We start from the raw sequence: 27,926 nt of genomic DNA on the forward strand, positions 1-27,926 counted from the left end.
CACTCCTGTGAGAATCTAAAGCCACCACTGATCTGACAGGAGGCTGAGCTCAGGTGGCAATGGAGTGATGGGGAGTGGTTGTAAATACAAATGAAGTTTCACTCACTCGCCTGCTATTCACCTCCTGCTGTGCGGCCCTGTTCCTAACAGGCCATGGACCAGTACTGGTCCATGGCCCAGGGGTTAGGGACCCCTACTCTACAAGGTGGCTCCTGGTTTCTAGGTAATTTTATAAGCCAAGAGGAGATATCCCCATCCCATCCCAGGAAGCAGGAGAAAAAGGAAGCAGCGAATAATGTAAAGTATAGAGGATTGAAAAGAAAACCGACTTTAATTCTGCCTTCATTCCCCTCTCCCCATCTCCCCCAGGGAGGCCTTCACTATCCTCAGAGCTTCAGCTCTTGCCTCTAAGCTGGTGGTTCCCACATTGTGTTCTCAATTCCAATTTCCCTGAGAGTGCTAGTATTATATCTATGATCGTCTAGCTGACATTTTTACCTAGATGGCCCAAACTCACCCCTCAATATTCTAACTCACCATGACCTTCCGGTAACATTTTGAGGGTTCTTATATGTCCCAGACCATCTCATTAAATTTAGTTATCCGTTCACTTCCAAGTATAAGATTCTTTATTTTGAATGTCCATCCCTTTGGCCTTTTTACAATAGAAACGTTACTGGGAGAGTGTTTTTCCATTTCATCAATTTTTTTAATTACTCAAATGTCCTGTCTTTAATAACTAGGCTAAATGCTACTATTTCTAACCAATCATTTTTATTCACAAAAACACATTTTAGACCCTTTCCACATCCCATCTTCGTCCTATGAGTATGTGAGATTTTTATGGTCTCACAGACAGTTTTGGAATAAAGAAAAGACTATTCAGAGTTTACTTTGGTTTTAAAAATTAATAGTAAGTGAGTTAATTTTATTAAAGTTATCAACCAAATAAATATCAGGCAAGGACCAATGATGAGAATGTGTTATGAATCAAGGATTCTGACTGATCCTCTGAGCACCTGTCACACGTTTAAAAAAGAATACAGAAACTTGATTATTCCTTAAACTTTTAAGTTCAGCTTACAAGTATTATTTTATTGGTAACTGTAGCAGATTTTAACAATCACTATTAAGAGCTCTTTGGATAATATTGATTCTAATGTTCAAGTGTTACAACTAAATTTATAAATTTAACATATTCGATATACTTTTTAAGTACTTCAATTGTATTTATCCAACAAATTTTCCTCTGTACTTAAAGTAATTCTTATATATCTGATCAATTAAATTTGTAAATATGGTGAATTTTAATTTTATACCAAATATAAGCTAATTAAAATTTCAACCTAAAAATCACAGCTCAAAACCAACTATCGAAAAATGTAAGATGTGTCTTTTTTTTTTTTTTTTTTACATATGGACTTCCATTGTTCCAGCACCATTTATTGAAATGACAAAAACTATTATTTCTCCACCGAATTGCCTTTATTCCTTTGCCAAAGATTAGTTGACCATATTTGTATGGATCTATTTCTGAGTTCTCTATTCTGTTCCATATCTGTCTTTTCTTGAAAACGATGTCTTGATTATTGTAGCTTCACAGTAGACCCAACTTCACAGTAGGCAATTGGGTAGTGTGAGTTCTCTAACTTTGTTCTTTTTCAGCAGTATATTTGCTATTCTAATTCTTTTGTGTTTCCATATAAATGTTAGAGTCCGTTTCTTGATATTCACAAAATAGTTTGATGGAATTTAACTGGGATTGCGTTGAACCTATAGATCAAATTGGGAAGAATTGACATTTTAACAATCCAGTCATGAACACAGAGTATCTCTCCATTTATTTGAACCTTCTTTGATTTCTTTCATCAGTGTTTTATGGTTTTCCACAGATAAATCTTATACCTAGTTTTTTTAAATATATAACTAAGTATGCCACTTTCGGATGCTATTACAAAGGGTTTTTTTTTTTAACTTCAAAGTCCAACTGCTTATTACTGATATACAGAAAAGCAACTGATCTATGTTTATTAACCTCATATCTTGCAATCTTGCTATAGTTGCTTTTTAGATCCAGGAGTTTTTGTGTTGATTCTTTGACATTTTCTACATAGACGATCATGTCATCTATGAATAAAGACAATTTTATTTCTTCCCAATTCTTATCTCATGTTATTGCACTCACTAAGACTTCCAGTATAATTTTATTTATTTATTTATTTATTTATTTATTTATTTATTTATTTATTGAGACAGGGTCTCACTGTGTCATCCAGGCCAGGGTGCAGTGACACAATCTCAGCTCACTGCAACCTCCAACTCCTAGGTTCAAGCAATTCTCCCTTCAGCCTCCTGAGTAGCTGGAACTACAGGTGCACACCACCACTCCTGGCTAATTTTTGTGTTTTTTGGTAGGGATGAGTTTTCACCATGTTAGCCAGGCTGGTCTTGAACTCCTGACCTCAAGTGATCCACCTGCTTTGGCCTCCCAAAGTGCTAGGATTACAGGCATGAGCTACCTCACCCAGCCCCCATACAATTTTAAATTGGAGTGGTGAAAGAGGACATCCTTGTCTTGTTCCCAATCTTAAGGGGAAAGCATCCAGTCTCTCACCTTTTTAGTACGTTACCTTTGAGATTTTTGTAGATGGTCTTTATCAAGCTGAGGAAATCCCCTTTATTCCTGGTTCGATGAGTTTTTATCATGAAGGGTGTTAGATTCCATCAAATGACTTTTCTACATCAAATGATACAATGGTATGATTTTTCTTCTTTGGTTAGCCTGTTAATGTAATTGATTACATTGAATGATTTTCATATGTCGAATCAGCCTTGGATACCTGGAATGAATCCCAAATGATAGTAATATATTACTTTTTATACATTGATGGATGCAATTTGCTAATATTTTGTTGAGGATTTTTGCATCTATGTTCATAAGAGATATTAGCCTATAGTTTTCCTTTGTTGTACATTTTCTGGTTTTGGTATTAGGGTAAGGCTGGTTTCATAGAACGAGTTAGGAAATATTCCTTATGCTTCTATTTTTGTGGAAGAAATTACGGATAATTGATACCATTTCTTTCTTCACAGTTTGGTAGAATTCATAGGTCCTGATGCTGTCTTTTGGGAGAGGTTATTCATTATTGATTCAATTTCTTTAATAGATATAGGACTATTTAGCTTATCTATTTCCCCTTTTGTGAGTTTTGATTGTTTATGTTTCAAAGAATTGGTTCGTTTTCTCTGCGATATCAAATTTTGTCATATGGAGCTGTTCATAGCATTCCTTTATTATACTTTTAATATCCATGAGATTGTGTCATAAAATATATTTTTTCTATTTTAAAGACTCTTAAAAAACTTCTGTATTCTTTTCATATGCTTCCAGTCTTCGAGTCATGCAATTTGAATGGATATTAAAATGATAGCCCCCTTGAATTCTGGACATATCTCACTTATTTGTCTCTCTTGTTGCAACTTCCAAAGTTGTTTACCCAATAGAATTAGAAGGAATGTAAGCATAGAGGATTTAAGCAGTTTTGCCCTAAGAGAGCAATAGATCTGTCTTGTAATTCCAGCTTTAAATTGTTCATTGAATAATTGATGTAGACTTGTCATTTTAAACATCAATCTTGCTATAATTATGTATAGTATTAGAATATTTAAGAGAAATTAAGAATCAGCATATGTATAAATAGGGAGGAGTACAATTTGTAAATTAAAACATTATTCGAAGGCCATCTGAAGAGTGATTGTTAAATTTGTTGATATAAATAAAATGATAAGCTGTAAGTTGAGTTTAAAAACTAAAGGAATAACTAGGTTTTCAAATTTATACCTTTAAAAAGTGAATATTAATTTTAAAACCAAAATAAATCCCTTGAATTCACTTTTGTGGGCCAAAAAAAACCCACTTTTGTGGCCACCAAAAACTCACATTTCCTAGTTGTAACATTTTGGGACAACTTGCAAGTACAGAAGGCCGGACGAGCAGTACAGAGGGTGGATTTCACAGGTGCCTGGTAGGGGTTCCATTCATAAAAGAATGCCATCCCTGAAGATAACCTGACACCTGAACATAATCTATAACTAAGGGTTATAGTCCCTTGGGGCTTGAAAAGGCAAACCAATTCCAAACCACATAATTTTACTCTCTAATGGCTGAAAATTAATAGGGAATAGAAGGAGAAGTAGAAATTGTGATGAGATTGGCCCTGTTTTTTTAATTGTCTACTTCATAATATCTCCAGGCATACTCCACTTGTTAACTCTTGGAGCTGATCAGAAACTTATGTAGGGGCTTTAAAAGACAACCTCAGACACTTTAGAAGATTAACAATTTTAATCAATGCCTCCAAGTGTGTCTAACAATCACAGCAGCTAATGGTATATGGCAGATGCCACAGGTATAATGTTCAGCCACAAACTCATTCTCCATCTAGCTAAACATGGTGGTCTTCCCTTCTGAGACCTTGTATGACTGTCTGTTTGTCAAGGACTCTAATCTTTTAGATGAAGAGAAATACACAAGTACAGGCTACTTTATCCTGATTCCAAACAATTCATTATAAACAAAGTGGTCACATTTACTAGTGGTAAGTAAAATGCACAAGGAGGAGAATGAACATTTGCCCAGTGCATATTATCTGCCAGATATCACATGAATTATTTCAAGTAATACCATAAATAATGACATATTTATGTTACTTATATTATTATAAATATAACTGTATATTAATCATAACATAACATATTAATCATTACAACCCTGTTAGGTAGATATTATGATTCCTGTTTAGTTGAAAATTGAAGCTTAGAGAGTTTTCATAATTTATCCAAGTTCATAAGGCAGGAAATGACTTGAACTTCCCAGGCTCTTGCACTTAATTCAACACTGTCCAGTAGAAATAGAATGCCAGCCACACATGTGAGCCACATATGTAATTTTAAGTATTCTTGTAACCACATTTATAAAGTAAGAAGAAGAAACAGATAAAATTAATTTTAATAACATATTTTATTTATCCCACTTTGACCAAAGTATTATAATTTTAGCATGTAAATCAATATAAAAATTATTAATGATATAGTTTACTTTCTTTTTTTCATACTAAATCTCCAAAATCCATCAAGCTCTTTTAGCACATCTCTATTCAGACTAGTCACATTTCAAGTGCTTACCAGCCAGGAGCTACCATATTGGATAGCACAGATCTAACCTCTGCGCCACCCAACTTCCCTAGATTAGAAACAGCTATACTGCACCTGCAACAAAACTGAGGAGAAAAATGTTACAGATTAAAAGTTAAATTGCTAGAAAACCATACATTTTCTGGTCAAAAGACAAATGAAAGGAAGTAATTCATCAGCTGCACTCCTCTGCACAATAATCATAAATGCACCAAATGCACTGAGCTATTTACCTTAGTGGGACGGGAAACAAACTATCTAAAACTCATAAATCCACACTTCAGAAAGTGTAGACTGCAAGAGAAAGTAATAAATCCAAATGAGTCCTATATGAATTCTGCTTGGCTGTCCTTTTTGAAATGATTTTAGAGGAAACCCCCACAAATTGTACAGTCCTACATGAATTTTATCCCCTCCCCCCCACCATCCATTCTAACAAATTTCCCTCAAGGGACTTAGTTTGGGTAAAGGAATTTCCTTTATTTATTTTCCATTTCCTTCTTGTTGTAATTGTATTTTTATCCATCCTGCTTCCCCCACTTCCCTCCCTCTCTTCTTTAGCTGGTTTCCCAGATTCTGAAGCTTGCACTTAGGTTTTTTGTTTTGTCTCATTTTTGAACATTACCCGTGTTACTTTGCTGCTGCTTTTCATTGATTGCCCGTAGACCATGTTCCCTCCTGCCTGGAGGAAAACGAGAAAACCTTTCCAGCACCATGATGCCTCCTGGTAGGAGCCAGGGACCGAGTTGACTGACTTAGCAGGATACCTGGTTGGGGAGTGTGGGATTGGATGGGGTGTGGGGGTGGGATGTGTGCAGCTGCTGAAGGAAGTTTTCGAAGAAATAAAAAAACTTACCATTCTGCATCTTTGGTCTGGTTTATGTTTACAAAATGAAAATAGCTTGACTTTTTAAGACTTCAGAATAATACCAAAAAAGGAAAAAGCAAGGAAAAAGCACCTGAAGTCCCACTTACCAGAGGGAACCACGGTTGGCATTCTGGTTTTTAGAAAGTTTTCATTTAGTCTTTAACCCACAGAAGGTTAGTGAAGCAGCCCCACCCCTTTATCCACCCCTAGTCCAGGGCGAGAAGGGAAAGGAGTTCTGACTGACTTCTCAGATAAAGCAATTTTTGAGTCTGAAATAAGCACACAAGTTAAATTACAAATGCCCTATCACCCGCTCAAGCTGCTAGTAATGTTTATCTGAATATATATCCTTTTGAATGTAATTATGGGCTAATAATAAGAGCAGTAACAGTAATACCTGCCGTTGACTGAATACTATGTGCCAGGCATTAAACTGGGTGCTTGCCACATGTTCTCCCATTTTAACTCTTGTTCCAGTCCCAGGAGTTAGGGTATTGTTTGCATTACACAGGTAAAGAAACTGAGACTCAGAGAGGTTAAGCCCACCTAGTAACTGACAGAGTTCAAATTTGAACGTAGGCCTGTCTGATTCTAAAAGCTATGTTATTCTCACTATACCATGCTGCCACAAATTGCCAAAGTCATTATAAAAAGCCCCAACTGTGTCATCCAAAGTTGAGTGTTTATTGTTTGTAAGAAAACAGTAAGTTACTACATTTACCCTCACCAATTTTAATACTTAAAAAATTGAACCTAAGAACTTGAAGTCAAACATGAAGTAATCTACTACGGGCAGAAAGATACCTAGAATTCCCACCAGACACCTTCCCTAGCCCCGGGACAGCAGGAGGGTTTCCTTGTTGCAAGAACTCCGTATCCCAGTAGGCTCTGGAAAGTGGATATCTACCAGCCCACAGCCAGCACTTTCAGGAGAGCCTGAGTACTGGATGGGGGCAGCACCCCCCTTTTCCTATAAAATCAAGAGAAGGCTCTAAGAAACCAACTCATAAAAGAAACCTGTCTTTGATCAAGAGAGAACTTTTACCTCTAAGTACCATGTGGCTTGGGCTGTTTTCTCAGGGGTAGAGCTGGGATTGCAGTGAATTAAGAAATTCACATTTACTATCCATAATCTCTGTATCCAAATACCCTAATGCCAGCCTTGATTTACAAGTACTTAAGAGCTTTAGAGGAAAATGTGTTCATAATACAAAGAAGAAGCATAAAGAACTTTTGGCAGTGGGTTAAGCTGATGAAGCAAGGTACTACCAGCTCACAGGAAACTCAGTAACAATTAGGTAGCCAATAACCAAGCAATGGGCTCTTCTTTAGATTACTGCTCTCCAATGGTGTCATGTCATGGCAGTCAGAGGTAATGATAATAATTGCACAACACAATGGAGTAAATTGGAAGAGAGCTGGGAGAAACCACTGTGACTTTCTTATATATTTATGATCGAAAAACTGAAAGTATTAGAGAAGCTATTAAGTATCGAATTATTTTAAACTTCCAAATAAGCTCTTTTCAAATTTTTCTTTAAAAATTTCAGCTTACGCCTATGAATCTAACTTTTTCCTATGAGGTTTTATGCATAAAATGGCTACATGTGCTTTTCCACCTAGGCTTCTTAAAATCATGCTGTCTTTAAAATTCTTAGTAACACCAAGCAAAAATTTGCACAAGCAAGTGATTAAAATTGTTTAAACATCTTATAAATTCAAAAATTCATAACTATTAAAGCTGTTTAAAGAATCTAAGCTCTCTTTTTAAATGAAAATATTAACTGATAATATACATGTGTTGCAAAACCAAATTTTTTCATGTTAAGAATTTCAAAATAATAATGAAATTCTAGGCCGGGCACAGTGGCTCAAGCCTGTAATCCCAGCACTTTGGGAGGCCGAGACGGGCGGATCACGAGGTCAGGAGATCGAAACCATCCTGGTTAACACAATGAAACCCCGTCTCTATTAAGAAATACAAAAAACTAGCCGGGCGAGGTGGCGGGCGCCTGTAGTCCCAGCTACTCGGGAGGCTGAGGCCGGAGAATGGCGTGAACCCGGGAGGCGGAGCTTGCAGTGAGCTGAGATCCGGCCACTGCACTCCAGCCTGGGCGACAGAGCGAGACTCTGTCTCAAAAAAAAAAAATAATAATAATAATAATAATAATGAAATTCTAATTGGCAGAGTGCACACAAGTCATTAGTACAGTGCTCCTGAAGATAACATAGATGTCACTCCATGGACATATCAATAGCAATAACACAGGAACAGACCTATCAATGTGTGAAGGCAGAGATTTGGAGTGGCCACCTACGACTGTGCTCTCCATCAAGGCAACTAATCCAGACCAATATTTCATGCCTATAATCTGTTCACGCCCACCCATTGGGAAGCGCTGCCCTACATGAAGATTACAAACCTGCATGGGACTCCTTCCAAAGTTCAGTCTGGTTTTTCCTTCACTACACACATTCTAGTTCCTGCAATTGAAACAATCTTTCTCTGTTTACCTGTCTGATATCACCCCTTAACCTCCCACTAATCAGAGTTCTCCTTAGAGAGGATGCCCATCAACTTTCCTTCTTCATATTACACAAGAATCACCACGGGATTTCAAGAAGAAAGTCCACTAATATATTTCAGATCTTTAAATTAAAATATTCTTAATTAACGTAACTTCTTAAGAGCCTTTATACTTAACTTTTAATAAACTTTTATGGTCCAACAGGGACTTGCATGTACATCATCTTCAGATCCTTAGGCCCTTTCAAGAGACAAGGTGAGTACTGTTTTTCCCATTTTAAAAATGAGAAGCTGACACAGAGAGACTTAAGTAACTGGCCCAGAATCATTCAATTAGTAAGCAGGGGCTCAGATCTCCTGACTCACAGTCCAGTGCTTTTCCTCACCCTGCCAGCTCTTATCTACATTAAGGTAGCTGCCGGGGGCTCCCAGGTTCCCTACTAAAAAAGCAAACGGTGGCAATGTAAAGAGGAGCTGTTACCTTTGTGTCTCTAGGGTCTGAAGTCCTTGGCCCACTTACTGTGATCTGAAGTGGATGTACTTCGAAGTGCTCAGAACTGTCCAGGGGAGATCATATTAAAAGGGATCTGGATCCAGGGCAGGATGAAGAAAATCACTCTTTCTTCTCTTCCATTTCCTCTATTTCCCCACCCTTCCACTCTATCAAACTTGACTGAAGGCAACTGCACAGAGAAAAGGAAATCGCAGAGAAAAGCAGAGTCTACATATGAAGGACGGGAAAGTCCCTCTTTGCCTTAAGGTGGTAAAAGGTTAGGAGTTTCCATGGAGCCTTTAAAAACCATTACTGGGGCCGGGCGCGGTGGCTCAAGCCTGTAATCCCAGCACTTTGGGAGGCCGAGACGGGCGGATCACGAGGTCAGGAGATCGAGACCATCCTGGCTAACACAATGAAACCCCGTCTCTACTAAAAATACAAAAAAATTAGCCGGGCGAGGTGGCGGGCGCCTGTAGTCCCAGCTACTCGGGAGGCTGAGGCAGGAGAATGGTGTAAACCCGGGAGGCGGAGCTTGCAGTGAGCCGAGATAGCGCCACTGCCCTCCAGCCTGGGCGACAGAGCGAGACTCCGTCTCAAAAAAAAAAAAAAAAAAAAAACCATTACTGGCAGGGTTGTCTCTTTCACCCTAACTTCCTCCAGCATTTGTTACTCAGTGGGCTCCTATCATGGACGGTGCTGTACCTTAGGAACGTCTGCACTGCTGGTTTTCTCTCCATTAGGGTCAAAATGGGCCTATACACTCAGGAGCTGTTAAACTCTTAGGGTGAGGGTCCAGGAACTATCATGCTTTGGATGGAGAACACAACCGTGAGACCATATAATTACAGAATTGGATTTCTTACGCATCACTGAAAATATTATGGCAAACGTCAGCAAAAAGATTGCAGAATGAAGCTTAGTTCACTCCCAGCTGTCTCTCAGCAGATGTATCCTGCTTCTCAGAAAGCAGAGCTTTGTATATTCATCCAGTTAGAGTCCATCTCTCTAGATGATGAACTGTCATTGCCTCAAATTCCTTAATGATTTTAGCTTTAGCAACTTTCTTTGCAACTTTTGCTGCCATGATTATCTTCCTCACATAGCTGTCCTCCTTCCGTCAGAGAACAGGGAAAAAACACCCTGCTAGCTGGCTATTATCTTGCCTTCCTCAGCTCTGGTTCCTGCCAAGTTTTCTTTATGCCTTTCATGCCCTAAAGCCTTTGCTGAATCCCTCAAGAACCGATAAATCAGGATTTCTGTCAAGGTTGTTTATACTGCATTACTATCTAAGCCCTTTTCTATACAAATCAAAATGAAACTACACCACTGTTTTAATTTCAAAATTAAATTAAAATATTTCCCATGAAAGACTGATGGCAAATGCTTCAGGTGAAAATCCAACACTAAAAACCATCTATAACCGATTCATTTAACTTGATTGTTGCAAGAGTTTGCCATTGTTATCCCACCTTGGTGATAAAAAGATGTTTCACCCCTTCATCATATGGGTTGGTTGAAAATCTCAGAAATTCTTAGGTTATGCCAGTAAAAATTATAGTAATAAGATAAATAATGGTTTACAATTAAAATTTCAAGAGCAGTAAAGATGGTGACTATCAAAGAGTTAAAAGTTAATAATGTAATTTAATAACCTCCATACCCAATGAAACATCGAAATGGTCTATAGTAACTAGGCTTTTATGTATTTTGAACCGATTTTTTATTTTTATTTTAATTATTTCTAATTTTGTACTCCTTGAAATAAAAAAACCTATTAACTCAAGAATAAGTTAAGCAAAATTTGTTATATGCTAGCAAGTAACAACTTGTATAGTTGCAAAGTTCTACTTCTTTTCTTTTTCTGTTTGCAAATTCAAACTCCCATAGTTCTAGGGCACTAATTATACCTTCAACTGACGCAGCTTTTGGTGGGACTGGGCATACTTAACCCTTCATTCCTTTTTGAAGCATGTTTCTCTGTTGGCTTCTCTGATCATACATTGTCCTGGGTTTCCTTCAACCCCATTAGCTGTTCCTCCTCAGCTTCCTGTACTGGCTTTACCTCATTTTCCCACCTTGAATTGTTTGTGTTCCGCAGAGCTAAGTCCTAAACTTTCCTTTTCCTACACTTTCCTTAGTTAAATATGTCATCCTGAGATTATAAAGACTATTTGCTTCTTGACTTCCAATGCTACATCTTTGGCCTAGACTTCTTCCCTCTCTCAACTTCTGCACATGGATGTGTTAAAGAGCTTAAACTTCACATGGAAAATATAAAAGGAATTAAAATTCAAGTATTCAAAGAATAAAGGATCTAGAATAGCAATATATTTCTGCTTATCTCTTGCTTCAATATCCCCCACAAAAGCTTTTTATAAACTTTGTTGAGGTATGATTGAAATAAGGCAGTCTACATGTGTTTAAAGTGTATAATTTAATTAGCTTGGGCAAGTATATATAATTGAGAAACCATCACCATGATATTTCCACACCACCACAAACCATCACCACAAATATTTCATCACCCCAAAAGTGTTTTCATGTCCATTTGTAATCCACCCTTCCATTTACCCTCATTTCCAGGCAAACATTGATCAACATTCTGTTGCTGTAGATTAGTTTGCGTTTTCCAGAATTTTATATAAATAGAATCAAACAATATGTATCCTTTTGTGTCTGGCTCTTTTATTCACCAAAATGATTTTGAGATTCATCCATGTTGTTATGTGCATCCATAGTTCATTCCTTTGTATTGATGAGTAGTATTCCATTGTATAAATCACTATTTATTTATACAGTCACCTGTTGATGGACCTTTGAGTTGTTTTCCATTTGGAACTGTTAAAAATAAAGGTGCTGTGAACATTCATGTACAGGTTTTGTAGGAACATATGCTTTCTTTTGGGTAAATGCCCAGGAGTGGAATGGCTGGGTCATGCTATAGGCATATGTTTAACATTTTCAGAAACTGCCAAGCTGTTTTCCAAATGGTACAACAAAAACGGTTGCACCATCTTAAAGTCCCATCAGCAAATTGTGGGAGTTCCAGTTGCTCCACAGCTTTGCTTTGTCAGCATTGAGTCTTTTTGATTTTTGCTATTCTAAGGGGTGATGTTGAACCATCTTTAAGTGTGTTGATGGACCATTCATATACCGTTTTTTTGTGAAGTATCTGTTTAAACCTCTTAACCATTTTCTTATTGGAGTTGTAAGAGTTCATTGCATATTCTGAATACAAGTCTTTTGTCTAATACACGCACTAAAAATATTTTCTCGCAGTGTGTGGTTTGCATTTCTGTTCTCTTTATAGTGTCTTTCAAAGACCTAACGTTTTAATTCCAGTAAGTCTAAGTAATCAATTTTTTTTCTTTACAATTAATGAATTTTGTGTTCTACCTAAGAAATCTTTGACTACCCAAGGTCATAAATCAAAACCACAATGAGATATCATCTCACACCAGTCAGAATACCTATTATTAAAAACTCAAATAACAACAGATATTGGTGAGGATGCAGAGAAAAGGGAATGCTTATATACTGTTGGTGGGAATGTAAATTAGTTCAACCACTGTGAAAAGCAGCCTGGAGATTTCTCAAAGAACTTGAAATAGCCTTACCATTCAACCCAGCAATCCCATTACTGGATCCATATCCAAAAGAAAATAAATCATTCTACCATAAAGATACGTGCACTTGCATGTTCATCGCAACACTGTTCACAATAGCAAAGACATGGAATCAACCTGGGTACCCACCAAGAGTGGATTGGATAAAGAAAACATGGTACATATACGCCATGGAGTCCTACACAGCCATAAAAAAGAATGAAATCATGTCCTTTGCAGCAATGTGGATGAAGCTGGAGGCCATTATTCTAAGCAAATTAATGCAGAAAACCAAACACTGCATGTTCTCACTTATAAGTGGGAGCTAAACAGTGAGTACTCATGGACATAAAGATGGTAACAACAGACACTGGGGATTAGTAGAGGGAGGAAGGAGAGAGAAGGGCAAGGGCTGAAAAACTGATTATTAGGTACTGTGCTCAGTACCTGTGTGATGGGATCAAGCATACCCCAAACCTGGATATACCATGCAATATACCCAGGTAACAAATCTGCACATGTACCACTGAATCCAAAATAAAAGTTAAAATTATTTTTTTAAAAAGAGAGAAAAATGAAAAAGAAAAAAATTAAATAATGCCCAAAGTCCATATAGTACCGTTCCTACTAAAACTATTCTGAAAAATTGAAGAGGAGGGACTCCTCCCTAACTCATTCTACAAGGCCAACATCATCCTGATACCAAAACCTGGCAGAGACACAACAAAAAAAGAAAACTTCAGGCCAATATCTTTGATTAACATTGATGCAAAAATCTTCAACAAAATATTAGCAAACTGAATCCAGCAGCACATCAAAAAGTTAATCCATGATCAAGTAGGCTTTATCCTTGGAATGCAGGCTTGGTTCAACATACATAGATCAATAATTGTGATTCATCACATCAACAGAACTAAAAACAAAAACCATGTGATTATCTCAACAGATGGAGAAAGGGCTTTCAATAAAATTCAACATCCCTTCATATTAAAAAGAAACCCTCAACAAACTAGGCATTGAAGGAACATGCCTCAAAATAGTAACAGCCGGCCGGGCACGGTGGCTCATGCTTGTAATCCCAGCACTTTGGGAAGCCAAGGCAGGCAGATCACTTGAGGCCAGGAGTTCAAGACCAACCTGGCCAACATGATAAAATCCCTGTCTCTACTAAAAATACAAAAAATTAGCTGGGCGTGGTGGTGGGCACCTGTAATCCCAGCTACTTGGGAGGCTGAGGCAGGAGAATCACTTGAACTTGAGGGGCAGAGGTTGAAGTGAACCGAGATCGTGCCATTGCACTCCAGCCTAGGCAACAGGAGTGAAACGGAGTCTCAAAAAAAAAAAAAAAAAAAAAAAAAAGCCATTGATGAAAAACCCACAACCAACATCATACTGAACGGATAAAAGCTAGAAACATTCCCCTTGAGAACTGGAACAAGACAAGGATGCCCTCTCTCACCACTCCTATTCAACATAGTACTGGAAGTCCTAGCCACGATAATCAGGCAAGAGAAAGAAATAAAAGGCATCCAAATAGGAAGAAAGGAAATTATACTATCCCTGTTTCCAGACAATAGAATTCTATACCTAGAAAACCCCATAGTCTTCATCCAAAAGCTCTTAGATCTGATAAACAACTTCAGCAGAGTTTCAGGATACAAAATCAATGTACAAAAATTAGTAACATTCCTATACACCAACAATACCCAGGCTGAGAGCCAAATCAAAAATGCAATCTATTTACAATAGCCATGAAAAGAATAAAATGTCTAGGAATACACAGGTGAGAGACCTCTACAACAAGAATTATAAGACACTACTGAAAGAAATCAGAGATAACACAAACAAATGGAAAAACATTTCATGCTCATAAACAGGAAGAATCAATATTGCTAAAATGGCCATATTACCCAAAGCAATTTGTAGATTCAATGCTATTCCTATCAAACTACCAATGCCATTCTTCATGGAATTAGAAAAAAACTATTTTAAAATTCATATGGAATCAAAAAGGAGTCCAAATAGCCAAGGCAATCCTAAGTAAAAAGAGCAAAGCTGGATGCATCACATTACCCCCACTTCAAAGTATACAACAAGGCTACAGTAACCAAAACAACAGGGTCCTGGCATAAAAACAGACACACAGACCAATGGAACAGAATAGAGAGCCCAGAAATAAAATCGCACATGTACAACCATCTGATCTTTGAGAAAGTAGTCAAAAAACAAGCAATGGGGAAAGGACTCCCTATTCTATAAGTGGTGCTGGGATAATTGGCTAGCCATATGGAGAAGATTGAAACTGGACCCCTTCCTTACACCATATACAAATATCAACTCGAAATGGCTTAAAGACTTAAATGTAAAACCATAAAAGCCCTGGAAGATAACTTAGTAAATACCATTCTGGACATAAGGCCTGGCAAAGATTTCATGACGAAGATGCCAAAAGCAATTACAACAAAAAAAATTGACAAATGGGACCTAATTAAACTAAACAGCTTCTGCACAGCAAAAGAAACTATCAGCAAAGTAAACAGACAACAGAATGGGAGAAAATACCTGTAAACTATGCATCCAACAAAGGTCTAATATCTAGAATCTATAAGCAACTTAAATTAATAAGCAAAACAATGCCATTAAAAAGTAGGCAAAGGACATGAACTAATACTTGTCAAAAGAAGACGTACAAACAGCCAACAAGCATAAGAACAAATTTTCAACATCACAAATCATTAGAGAAATGCAAATCAAAACCACAATGAGATACCATCTCACACCAGTCAGAATGGCTATTACTGAAAAGTCAAACAATAACAGATGCTGGCAAGATTACAGAGATTACACACTGCAACCTTATACACTGGTATAAGGTTGTACACTGCTTCTACACTGCTGATGGGAATGTAAATTAATTCAGCCACTGTGGAAAGCAGCTTGACCATTTCCCAAATAATTCAAAGCAGAATTACCATTTGACCCAGCAATCCCATCATTGAGTATATACCCAAAGAAGTATAAATTGTTCTACCATAAAGACACATGCACATGTATGTTCACTATAGCACTAGTCACAATAGCAAGACATGGAATCAATCTAAGTGCTCACTAATGGTAGACTGGATAAAGAAAATAGGGTACATATACACGATGGAATACTATGCACCCATAAAACAAGAATGCGATCATGTCATTGGCAGCACATGGATGAAGCTGGAGGCCATTATCCCAAGCAAACTAACACAGGAACAGAAAACCAAATATAACATGTTCTCACTTATACATGGGGGCTAAACATTGAGTTTATATGAACACAAAGAAAGGGACAATAGACACCAGGGCCTACTTGAGAGTAGAGAGTAGGAGGAAGGTGAGGATCAAAAAACTACCTATCAGATACTATGCTTATCACCTCGATGATGAAACAATCTGTACACCAACCCCCATGACATGCAATTTACCTATATAACAATCCACCACATGTACCCCGAACCTAAAATACACGTTTTAAAAAAATAAAATATAATATAAAAAAATTAAAATTGTTTCATTTTAACTGTCAAATACATTCACAATTAGTTGAAAAAATGAAATATTCAAACAATACACAAAGTATTAAATAAAAGGTAAAATAATTATATTCTCAAAAAATATAGTACCATTTAAATTTTTTATTTCATCTTGCATCAATTTTGGTAAGCTACATTTTTCAAGAAATCTGTCCATTTTATTTAAGTGGTAGAATTTGATAACATAGCATTTTCTTATTATCTTGTTATTGTCTATATAATCTGTAGTTAGCACCCCTTTTTATTGCTGATATTGATAATTTGTTTTCTCTCTTTTCCTTGGCCAATCTAGCTAGAGGTTTGCGGTTCATCTTTTCAAAAACTTAGCTTTTGGTTTTCTTGATTTTTCTCTTTCACTTATCTGTTTTCTTTTTTATTTCTGCTCCTATCTTTGTTATTGACTTCCTTCTACTACTTAAGGGTTACTTTGCTCTTCTTTTAATTTCCTAAGGTAGGACCTTAGGTTACTGATTTTAAATCTTTCTCCTTTTCTAACATAAGCATTTAAAGCCATAGTTTTGGCTCTAAGTACTGCCTTAGCTCTTTTCACAAACTTTGTATATTTGCATTATCATTCAGATAAAAAATTTTTTCTAATTTCTCTTGTCATTTTTCTCTTTGACCTATGAAATATTTGAAGTATGCTATTCAATTCATAATACTTGACGTTTTCCTAGATACCTTGTTATTGATTCCTAATTTAATTCTGTTGTGGTCAGAAATATACTTTCTATGATTTTGCTTCTTTATATTTTGAAATCTGTTTTATAGCTTACCACCCCTTTTTTTTGTTTTGTTTTGTTTTTGGCCATTGTTGTTCATCTTGGTGAATGTTACGTGCATTTGAAAGAAATAGGTATTCTGCAGTTGTCAGATGTAATGTTCTATAAATATCAATTAAATCAAGGAGGTTGACAACGTTGTTAAAACTATACCTTTGTCTAGCTGTTCTATCAAATACTGAGAAAGAATATTAAAATCTTCTGTCATAATTGTAGAATTTCTATTTCTCCCTGTAATTTGGTTAATCTATACTGCAGTATTTTAAGTCTCTCTTAGTAGGTGTGTGTACACACAGGAATGAAGTGTCTGCTTGACAAAATGACCCTTCAATCATTATAAAATCCCCCCCTTTATTTCTAGAAATACTCTTTGTATTGAAGTCTGTTTTATCTGACATTAAAATAGCCAATCCAATCTTCTCATTCTTACTATTTGTATGGTACATACATTTTACATTTGTTTACTTTCAATCTTTTTTGTATATTTGTATTTAAAGTGTATTTCTTAGGGGCAGCATATAATAGGGTCTTGATTTTCATGCACTCTGTCAATCTTTGCCTTCTAATGGAGTATTAAGATCATTAACATTTAATGTAACTATTGCTATAATTGAATTTAGCGCTTCCATTTTTTTTTGTTTCTATTTGTCTCCTGCTTTTGTTGTTGTTGTTCTCTTACCTGCATTCCTTTTTTATTTTTATTTTTCTGCTTCTTTTGAATTCTTTGAGTAATTTTTAGTATTCTATTTTATCTTCATTTTTTTCACTATATCTCTTTGTTTTTGGTTTTTTTTTTTTTTTTTGGAGTTTTCTATTCATATACCTGGTATATATGATCTATATATATGTTTTGTTTGTTTGTTTGTTTGTTTTCAGACAGACTCTCACTCTGTCCCAGGCTGGAGTGCAATGGTGCAAACTCCGCTCACTGCAACCTCTGCCTCCCAGGTTCAAGTGATTCTCCTGCCTCAGCCTCCCGAGTAGCTGGGATTACAGGCATCTGCCACTACACCTGGCTAATTTTTGTATTTTTAGTAGAGATGGGGTTTTGCCATGTTGGCCAGGCTGGTCTCAAACTCCTGACCTCAGGTTATCTGCCTGTCTTGGACTTCCAAAGTGCTAGGATTACAGGCGTGAGCCACTGTGCCCGGCCTATATAACATATATATGATACAATATAATATTATGAAGGTCAGGTGTGTGTATATATATATACACACACACACCCACACCAGGTATATATATCATATATCATATTCTATATAGAGTTCCTATGCTACCATTTTATGTAAGTCTTACAACCATAAGACTTTTATCTCCTCAACTTTTTTTCTTTTTTTTACAGAATCTCACTCTTTCACCAGGCTGGAGTACAGTAGCACAATCTTGGCTTCACTGCAACCTCTGCCTCCCAGGTTCAAGCAGTTCTCCTGCCTCAGCCTCCCGAGTATCTGGGACTACAGGTGCACACCACCACGTCCACCTAATTTTTGTATTTTTAGTAGAGGCGGGGTTTCACCTTGTTGGCCAGGTTGGTCTCAATCTCTTGACCTTGTGATCCACCTGCCTTAGCCTCCCAAAGTGCTGGGATTACAGGTGTAAGCCACTACGCCTGGCCTACCTCCTTAACTTTTATCTCCTCAATTAAACTTTATATGTATTATATATACATATATTATCTACATATATTGAAAATCCCTCCGGAAATGTAAATTTGTTTTCAGTGGTAGTACCTAAGTCCAGGAAAAAATATTTACCATTTCTGTTGCTCTTCTTTCATTCCTGAAGATCCAAGGTTTGCTCTGGTATCATTTCCTATCAGCTTGAAGAACTTACTTTAGCATTTCTCATAATGCTGATTTCCTGGCAATATATTCTCTTAAATTTTTTAATCTGAGAATGTCTTTATTTTGCTTTCATTCCTGGAAGACATACCCACTGAATGAAGAATTTTAAGTTAACAGTTCTCTTCTCGCAGCATTTTCAAGATGCTGTTTGACTGTCTTCTGGCATTCCTTGGCTTCTGGTAAGAAATCTGCAGTCATTTGAATGGCTGGTCCTCTGAATGCAACATGCTTTTTTTCTCGACTGTCTTTCAGGATTTTAAAATTGATCATTGGTTTTTATAGCTTTTATTTCCATGAGTATCAGGTATCTTATTCTTTTATTTTATCCTGTTCAGGGTTCATTGAGCTTCTCGAATCTGTAAATTACGTCTTTTACCAAATTTGAGAAAAATGCTGGCCATTATTTCTTCAAATATATTTGTCTATCCCAGTCTTTTTATCCTTTACTTCTGAGATTCCAGTGACACCTATCGATATTATGCTATAGGTCACTAAGGTTCTGTTCCTCTTTTCCAATATTTTTTCTCTGTTCTTCAGATTGGATAACTTCTATTGATCTATTCTTAAGTTCACTGGGGTGTTTCTTCTATATTTTCATTTGGTTATTCAGCCCATCCAGTTTTCAGACACTGCATTTTTCAGTTCTAAATTTTTCATTTTATTCTTTTGCAGTTTTAAGCTATCCACTTGGCTCTCTTTCTGTTTCTCTGATAAGAGCTTCTATCTTCTCATACATTTCAAGGGTGGATTCCTTACTCCATGGTATGCAGCTATAATAGCTATTTTAAAGCCTGTGTCTGATGATTCCAACATTTGGGTCACCTTGATCTGGTCATATGTTGATTATCTTTTCCATTGCTGTAAAAATGTGAACACATTTTTCTGGTTTTTTTATGTGTCATATAACTTCGGAATGGTATCTGGGCATTGTGGATTTACATTTTATAGACATTGGATCCTATTATGATCCTCTGGAGAATGTTAATGTTCTTGTTTTATGGCAATCAACTGTTTAGGCTCAGACTGCAAGTTCTATCCTGCCATCTGTGGGCAGTGGTTCAAACCTCAGTTTGGTTGTCAAAACCTGTACTATGCTAGCTGCATCTATTACTCCTCTTTTTCTTTGAGAATGAGCCTGAGACTGGTGCAGATTCATATACAGAATTGGGAATCTTTTTCTCCAGTTCTCTCCACTCTGGTATTCTCTCTTCACTCTCCATCCCCCTGGAGCCCCTTTTCTTAGTTACTCTAGCCAGCAGGACTGGGTTTCTATTGAGATTTTATCTGCCCACACTGCCACCATTCCCTCACTGCTCCATAATGAGAACTCTTGGGGTACAGCTGTAAGAAAGAATGGAAAAAATGAGAAACTCACTACCCATGGTTACTTGTCCAAGTTTTGACCCGCTTCAACAATCTGCCTGTTTCGGTTTACTTTTCAAAATCCTCAGATAGTGTTTTTTTGTTTGTTTGTTTGTTTGTATTTTGTCCAGAGTTTATAGTTGTGATTGGTGGGAAAGATGGGCTATATTGGGATTATTTTGCCATGCCAAAAACAAAATGCCCAATAGCCTTATAGGCTGAAAATTGGGGTATTTCACTGCCACTTCAGTTATTTAAATCGAAAAATTCTATCAGTGGCATGGGGATGTGTGTGTACATATATATGGGCATGTGTGCTAAGCACTTGATCTATATGTCCCATACACTAATATAAATTCATATCTCAAAATATTGTTGCATTGCTTAATTAAGATAATGGAAATAAGGTTCCCAGTACAGTGTTTGGTAAATTGCAGACACCGGTAAATATTAGCTTTCTTTGCCACTATTAAGTATAAAGTATACTGCACTGCAATGACTGTTTTTTACACAAAAATAATATAACTATGATGCAAAGTTGAGATGCTTAAACTTGGTTTGGCATCTAATTATTACAGACACTGAGTGTTTCTCTTTTTGTTCTTAATCATATACTACTCCTTAGTTTTCTCTTATTTACTGTTTCTCTGTTGATAACAATCGTCTGTGTCACTGGGACAACACCGAAGTCAGGCACACCTACAGCATTAACCAAAGAAGAATCTGTTTCCATAGCTTGACCCCATCCTAAAACCTTAAGTCAATTTTCTGCCTGCTGTGCATCATTGTCACACACAATGGAATTGCCTGAAAGAAAACCACATGAAAAATAACCTTCTGAATCCAAACTCACTTCAAAGTGAAGAAGTTCTCCATATGCATCCAAGAATACCAGGGTGCACTCCATGAATGGCACATGATATTCAACAATTAATAAAAGATTAGTACGAGCTGGCAAGATGGCTGAATAGGAACAGCTCCCGTCTGCAGCTGCCAGCTAGATCAACGCAGGTGGGTGATTTCTACGTTTCCAACTGAGGTACCTGGCTCATCTCATTGGGACTGGTTAGACAGTGGGTGCAGCCCATGGAGGGCAAGGCAAAGCAGGGTGGGGCATTGCCTCACCCGGGAAGCACAATGGGTGGGAGAATTCCCTCCCCTAGCCAAGGGAAGCCATGAGAGACTGTGCCATGAGGAACGATGCACTCCAGCCCAGATACTATGCTTTTCCCACAGTCTTTGCAACCCACAGACCAGGAGATTCTCTCAGGTCCCTACGCCACCAGGGCCCTGGGTTTCAAGCACAAAACTGGGCAGCCATTTGGGCAGACACCAAGCTAGCTGCAGTTTTTTTTTTCATGCACCACTCATACCCCAGTGGGGCCTAGAATGCCAGCAAGACAGAAGTGTTCACTCCCCTGGAAAGGAGGCTGAAGCCAGGGAGCCAAGTGGTCTAGCTCAGTGGATCCCACCACAATGGAGCCCAGCAAGCTAAGATCCACAGGCTTGAAATTCTCACTGCCAGCACAGCAGTCTGAAGTCAACCCGGGACACTGGAGCTTGGTGGGGGGAGGGGCGTCTGCCATTACTGAGTCTTGAGTAGGCAGTTTTCTTCTCATGGTGTTAAAAACGCTGCTGGGAAGTTCGAACTGCGCAGAGCCTGCCACAGCTCAGGAAAGCCACTGTAGCCAGACTGCCTCTCTAGATTGCTCCTCTCTGGGCAGGGCATCTCTGAAAGAAAGGCAGCAGCCCCAGTCAGGGGCTTATAGATAAAACTCCTGTCTCCCTGGGACAGAGCACCTAGAGGAAAGGATGGCTGTGGGCACAGTTTCAGCAGACTTAAACATGCCTGCCTGCTGGCTCTGAAGAGAGCAGCAGATCTCCCAGCACAGTGTTTGAGCTCTACTAAGGGACAGACTGCCTCCTCAAGTGGGTCCCTGACCCCCATGCCTCCTGACTGGGAGACACCTCCCAGCAGGGGTTGACAGATACCTCATACAGGAGAGCTCTGGCTGGCATCTCATGGGTGCCCCTCTGGGACAAAGTTTCCAGAGGAAGGAGCAGGCAGCAATCTTTGCTATTCTGCAGCCTCCACTGGTGATATCCAGGCATACAGGGTCTAGAATGGACCTCCAGCAAACTCTGGCAGACTTACAGCAGAGGGACCTGACTATTAGAAGGAAAACTAACAAACAGAAAAGAGTAGCATCAACATCAACAAAAAGGACATCCACATAGAAACCCCATCTGAAGGTCACCAACATCAAAAACAAAAGGTAGATAAATACACGAAGATGAGGAAAAACCAGCACAAAAAGCCTGAAAATTCCATAAACCAGAATGCCTCTTCTCCTCCAAAGGATCACAACTTCTCTCCAGCAAGGAACAAAACTAGATGGAGAATGAGTTTGATGAATTGACAGAAGTAGACTTCAGAAGGTGGGTAATAACTAACTCCTCTGAGCTAAAGGAGCCTGTTCTAACCCAAAGAAAGAAAGCTAAGAACCTTTAAAAAAGGTTAGAGGAATTGCTAACTAGAATAACCAGTTTAGAGAAGAACATAAATGACTTGATGTAGCTGAAAAACACAGCACAAGAACTTTGTGAAGCAGGCACAAGTATCAACAGCCAATCAATCAAACAGAAGAAAGGATATCAGAGACTGAAGATCAGCTTAATAAAATAAAGCATGAAGACAAGATTAGAGAAATAAGAATATAAAGGAACAAACAAAGCCTTCCAGAAATATGGGACTATGTGAAAAGACCAAACCTACGTTTGATTGGTGTACCTGAAAGTGATGGGGAGAATGGAACCAAGCTGGAAAACACTCTTCAGGATATTATCCAGGAGAGTTCTCAACCTAGCAAGACAGACCAACATTCAAATTCAGGAAATACAGAGAACACCACAAAGATACACCTCGACAAGAGCAACCCCAAGACACCTAATCATCAGATTCACTGAGGTTGAAATGAAGGAAAAAATGTTAAGGGCAGCCAGAGAGAAAGGTTGGGTTACCCACAAAGGGAAGCCCATCAGACTAACGGTGGATCTCTCTGCAGAAATCCTACAAGCCAGAAGAGAGTGGAGGCCAATATTCAACATTCTTAAAGAAAAGTATTTTCAACTCAGAATTTCATATCCAGTTAAAGTAAGCTTCGTAAGCAAAGGAGAAATAAAATCCTCTACAGACAAGCAAATGCTGAGAGATTTTGTCACCACCACGCCTGCCTTACAAGAGCTCCTAAAGGAAGCACTAAATATGGAAAGGAAAAACTGGCACCAGCCACTGCGAAAACATATCAAATTGTAAAAACCATCAACAGTTTGAAGAAACTGCAACAACTAATGGGAAAAATAACCAGCTAGCATCATAATGACAGGATCAAATTCATGCATAACAATATTAATCTTAAATATAAATGGGCTAAATGCCCCAATTAAAAGACACAGATTGGCAAATTGGAAAGAGTCAAGACCCATCAGTGTGCTGTATTCAGGAGACCCATCTCACATGCAAAGATACATATAGGCTCAAAATCAAGGGATGGAGGAATATTTACCAAGCAAATGGAAAGAAAAAAAAAAAAACAGAGGTTACAATCCTAGTCTCTGGTAAAACAGACTTTAAACCAACAAAGATCAAAAAAGACAAAGAACAGCATTACATAATGGTAAAGGGATCAATGCAACAAGAAGAGCTAACTATCCTAAATATATATGCACCCAACACAGGAGCACCCAGATTCATAAAGCAAGTTCTTAGAGACCTATAAAGAGACTTAGACTCCCACACAATAATAGTGGGAGAACTTAACATCCCACTGTCAATATTAGACAGATCAATGAGACAGAAAATTAACAAGGATATTCAAGACTTGAACTCAGCTCTGGACCAAGCAGACCTAATAAACATCTACAGAACTCTCTGCCCCAAATCAACAGAATATACATTCTTCTCGGCACCACCTTGCACTTATTCTAAAATTGACCACATAATTGGAAGCAAAACTCTCCTCAGCAAATGCAAAAGAACAGAAATCATAACAAATAGTCTCTCAGACCACAGTGCAATCAAATTAGAACTCAGGATTAAAAAACTCACTCAAAACCGCACAACTACATGGAAACTGAACAATCTGCTCCTGAATGACTACTGGGTAAATAACAAAATTAAGGCAGAAATAAATAAGCTCCTTGAAACCGGTGAGAACAAAGACACAATGTATCAGAATCTCTGGGACACAGCTAAAGCAGCATTTAGAGAGAAATTTATAGCACTCAATGTCCACAGGAGAAAGCGTGAAAGATCTAAAATCAACACCCTAACATCACAATTAAAAGAACTAGAGAAGCAAGAGCAAACAAACTCAAAAGCTAGCAGAAGACAGGAAATAACCAAGATCAGAGCAGAATAGAAGGAGATAGAGACACGAAAAACCCTTCAAAAAAATCAGTGAATCCAGGAGGTGTTTTTTTTGAAAAGATTAACAAAATAGATAGACCGCTAGGCAGACTCATAAAGAAGAAAAGAGAGAAGAATCAAATAGACACAATAAAAAATGATAAAAGGGATATCACCACTGATCCCACAGAAATACAAACTACCATCAAAGAATACTATAAACACCTCTACCCAAATAACTTAGGAAATCTAGAAGAAATGAGTAAATCCTGGACACATACACCCTCCAAAGACTAAACCAGGAAGAAGTCAAACCCCTGAATAGACAAATAACAAGTTTTGAAATTGAGGCGGTAATTAATAGCCTACCAATCAAAAAAAAGTCCAGGACCAGATGGATTCACAGCTGAATTCTACCAGAGGCACAAAGAGGAGCTGGTACCGTTCCTTCTGAAACTATTCCAAACAATAGAAAAAGAGGAACTCCTCCCTAACTCACTTTATGAGGCCATGATCACCTTGATACCAAAACCCGGTACAGAACACACAAAAAAAGAGAAAATTTCAGGCCAATATTGCTGATGAATATCAATGTGAAAATTTTCAATTAAATGGCTGGCAAACCAAATCTATCAGCACATCAAAAAGCTTACCTACCACAATCAAGTCAGCTTATCATTCCCTGGGATGCAAGACTAGTTCAACATATGCAAATCAATAAACATAATCCATCACATAAACAGAACCAATGACAAAACCACATGATTATCTCAATAGATGCAGAAAAGGTCTTTCATAAAATTCAATGCCACTTCATTCTAAAAACTCTTAATAAACCAGGTATTGATGGAATAAATCTCAAAATAATAAGAGCTATTTATGACAAACCCACAGCCAGTATCATACTGAATGGGCAAAAGCTGGAAGCATTCCCTTTGAAAACTGGCACAAGACAAGGATGCCCTCTTTTACCACTTCTATTCAACATAGTATTGGAAGTTCTGGCCAGGACAATCAGGCAAGAAAAAGAAATAAAGTGTATTCAAACAGGAAGAGAGGAAGTCAAATTGTCTCTGTTTGCTGATGACATGATTGCATATTTAGAAAACCCCATCGTCTCAGCCCAAAATCTCCTTAAGCTGATAAGCAACTTCAGCAAAGCCTCAGGATACAAAATCAATGTACAAAACTCATAAGCATTCCTATACACCACTAATAGACAGCCAAAACATGAGTGAACTCCCATTCACAATTACTACTAAGAGAATAAAATACCTAGAAATCCAACTTACAAGGGATGTGAAGGACCTCTTCAAGGAGAACTACAAACCACTGCTCAAGAAAATAAGAGAGAACACAAAAAAATGGAAAAACATTCCATTCTCATGGATAGGAAGAATCAATATCATGAAAATGGCCATACTGCCCAAAGTAATTTACAGATTCAATGCTATCGCCATCAAGCTACCATTGACTTTCTTCACAGAATTAGAAAAAAACACTTTAAATTTCATATGGAACCAAAAAAGAGCCCATATAGCCAAAACAATCCTAAGCAAGAAGAACAAAGCTGCAGGCATCACGCTACCTGACTTCAAACTATACTGCAAGGCTACAGTAACCAAAACAGCATGGTACTGGTACCAAAACAGATATATAGACCAATGGAACAGAATGGAGGCGTCGGAAATAACGCCACACATCTACAACCATCTGATCTTTGACAAACCTGACAAAAACAAGAAATGGTGAAAGGATTCCCTATTTAATAAATGGTATTGGGAAAACTGGCTAGCCATATGCAGAAAACCGAAACCGGATCCCTTCCTTGCACCTTATACAAAAATTAATTCAAGATGGATTAAAGACTTAAATGTAAGACCTAAAATCATAAAAACCCTAGAAGAAAACCTAGCCAATACTATTCAGGACATACGCATGGGCAAAGATTTTATGACTAAAACACCAAAAGCAATGGCAACAAAACCCAAAATAGACAAACGGGATCTAATTAAACTAAAGAGCTTCTGCACAGCAAAAGAACCTATCATCACCATGAACAGGCAACCTACCAAATGGGAGAAAATTTTTGCAATCTATCAGTCTGACAAATGGCTAATATCCAGAATCGACAAGGAACTTAAACAAATTGCTTAAACAACTTAAATGCTTAAACAAAGAAGAAAAAAAAACCCCATCAAAAAGTGGGCAAAGGATATGAACAGACACTTTTCAAAAGAAGACATTTGTGTGGCCAACAAACATATGAAAAAAAAAAAAGCTCATCATCACTGATCATTAGAGAAATACAAATCAAAGCCACAATGAGATACCATCTCACGCCAGTTAGAATGGCAATCATTTAAAAGTCAGGAAACAACAGATGCTGGAGAGGATGTGGAGAAATAGGATGGCTTTTACACTGTTGGTGGGAATGTAAATTGGTTCAACCATTGTAGAAGACAGTGTGGTGATTCCTCAAGGATCTAGAACCAGAAATACCATTTGATCCAGCAATCCCATTACTGGGTATATATCCAAAAGATTATAAATCATTCTACTATAAAGACACATGCACACGTATGTTTATTGCAGCACTGTTCACAATAGCAAAGACTTGGAACCAACCCAAATGCCCATCAGTGATAGACTGGATAAAGAAAATGTGACACATATATACTGTGGAATACTATGCAGCCATAAAAAAGGATGAGTTCATGTCCTTTGCAGGGACATGGATGAAGCTGGAAACCATCATTCTCAGCAAACTGACACAGGAAGAGAAAACCCAACACCGCATGTTCTCACTCATAAGTGGGAGTGAAACAATGAGAACATATGGACACAGGGAGGGGAACATCACACACCGAGGCCTGTCTGGGGTGGGAAGCTAGGGAAGGGATAGCATTAGGAGAAATACCTAATGTAGATGACGGGTTGATGGGTGCAGCAAACCACCATGGCACGTGTATACCTGTGTAACAAACCTTCACATTCTGCACATGTATCCCAGAACTTAAAGTATAATTAAAAGAAAAAAAAAAAAAAAGATTAGTACAGCACAGTCTCCAAAAAGGGGATGTGGGAAAGTAGAAGAGAAATAGAATGAGATAAAGTAAAGAGAGAGATTGAGAGAGAAAAGGAGACTGGAGTTTCCATGTTCCTTAAAAGTGTAGGAAGAATTCTAGTCAAAATATAATCATTCAAATGCTTTTTAGTCTTGCAGCTGTAACAATATGACCCAGTCCCACAGAAGTCAAAGCCATGTG

At 37.8% G+C, this 27,926-nt stretch overlaps 1 long non-coding RNA gene across 1 annotated transcript; it reads right to left on the reverse strand.

The window, feature by feature from the left end:
• Nucleotides 1-378: 378 nt before the first annotated feature.
• LOC139359109 (uncharacterized) lies at nt 379-9,661 on the reverse strand. The gene is made up of 3 exons (XR_011614791.1): nt 9,070-9,661; nt 2,631-2,840; nt 379-1,773 (listed from the first exon to the last, which is right to left on the reverse strand). It is a non-coding gene; the product is annotated as an uncharacterized lncRNA (long non-coding RNA).
• Between the last annotated feature and the right edge of the window lie 18,265 nt (nt 9,662-27,926).

The sequence above is a fragment of the Macaca nemestrina genome, chromosome 16 (assembly GCF_043159975.1).
Source record: "Macaca nemestrina isolate mMacNem1 chromosome 16, mMacNem.hap1, whole genome shotgun sequence".
Taxonomy (NCBI): Eukaryota; Metazoa; Chordata; class Mammalia; order Primates; family Cercopithecidae; genus Macaca; species Macaca nemestrina.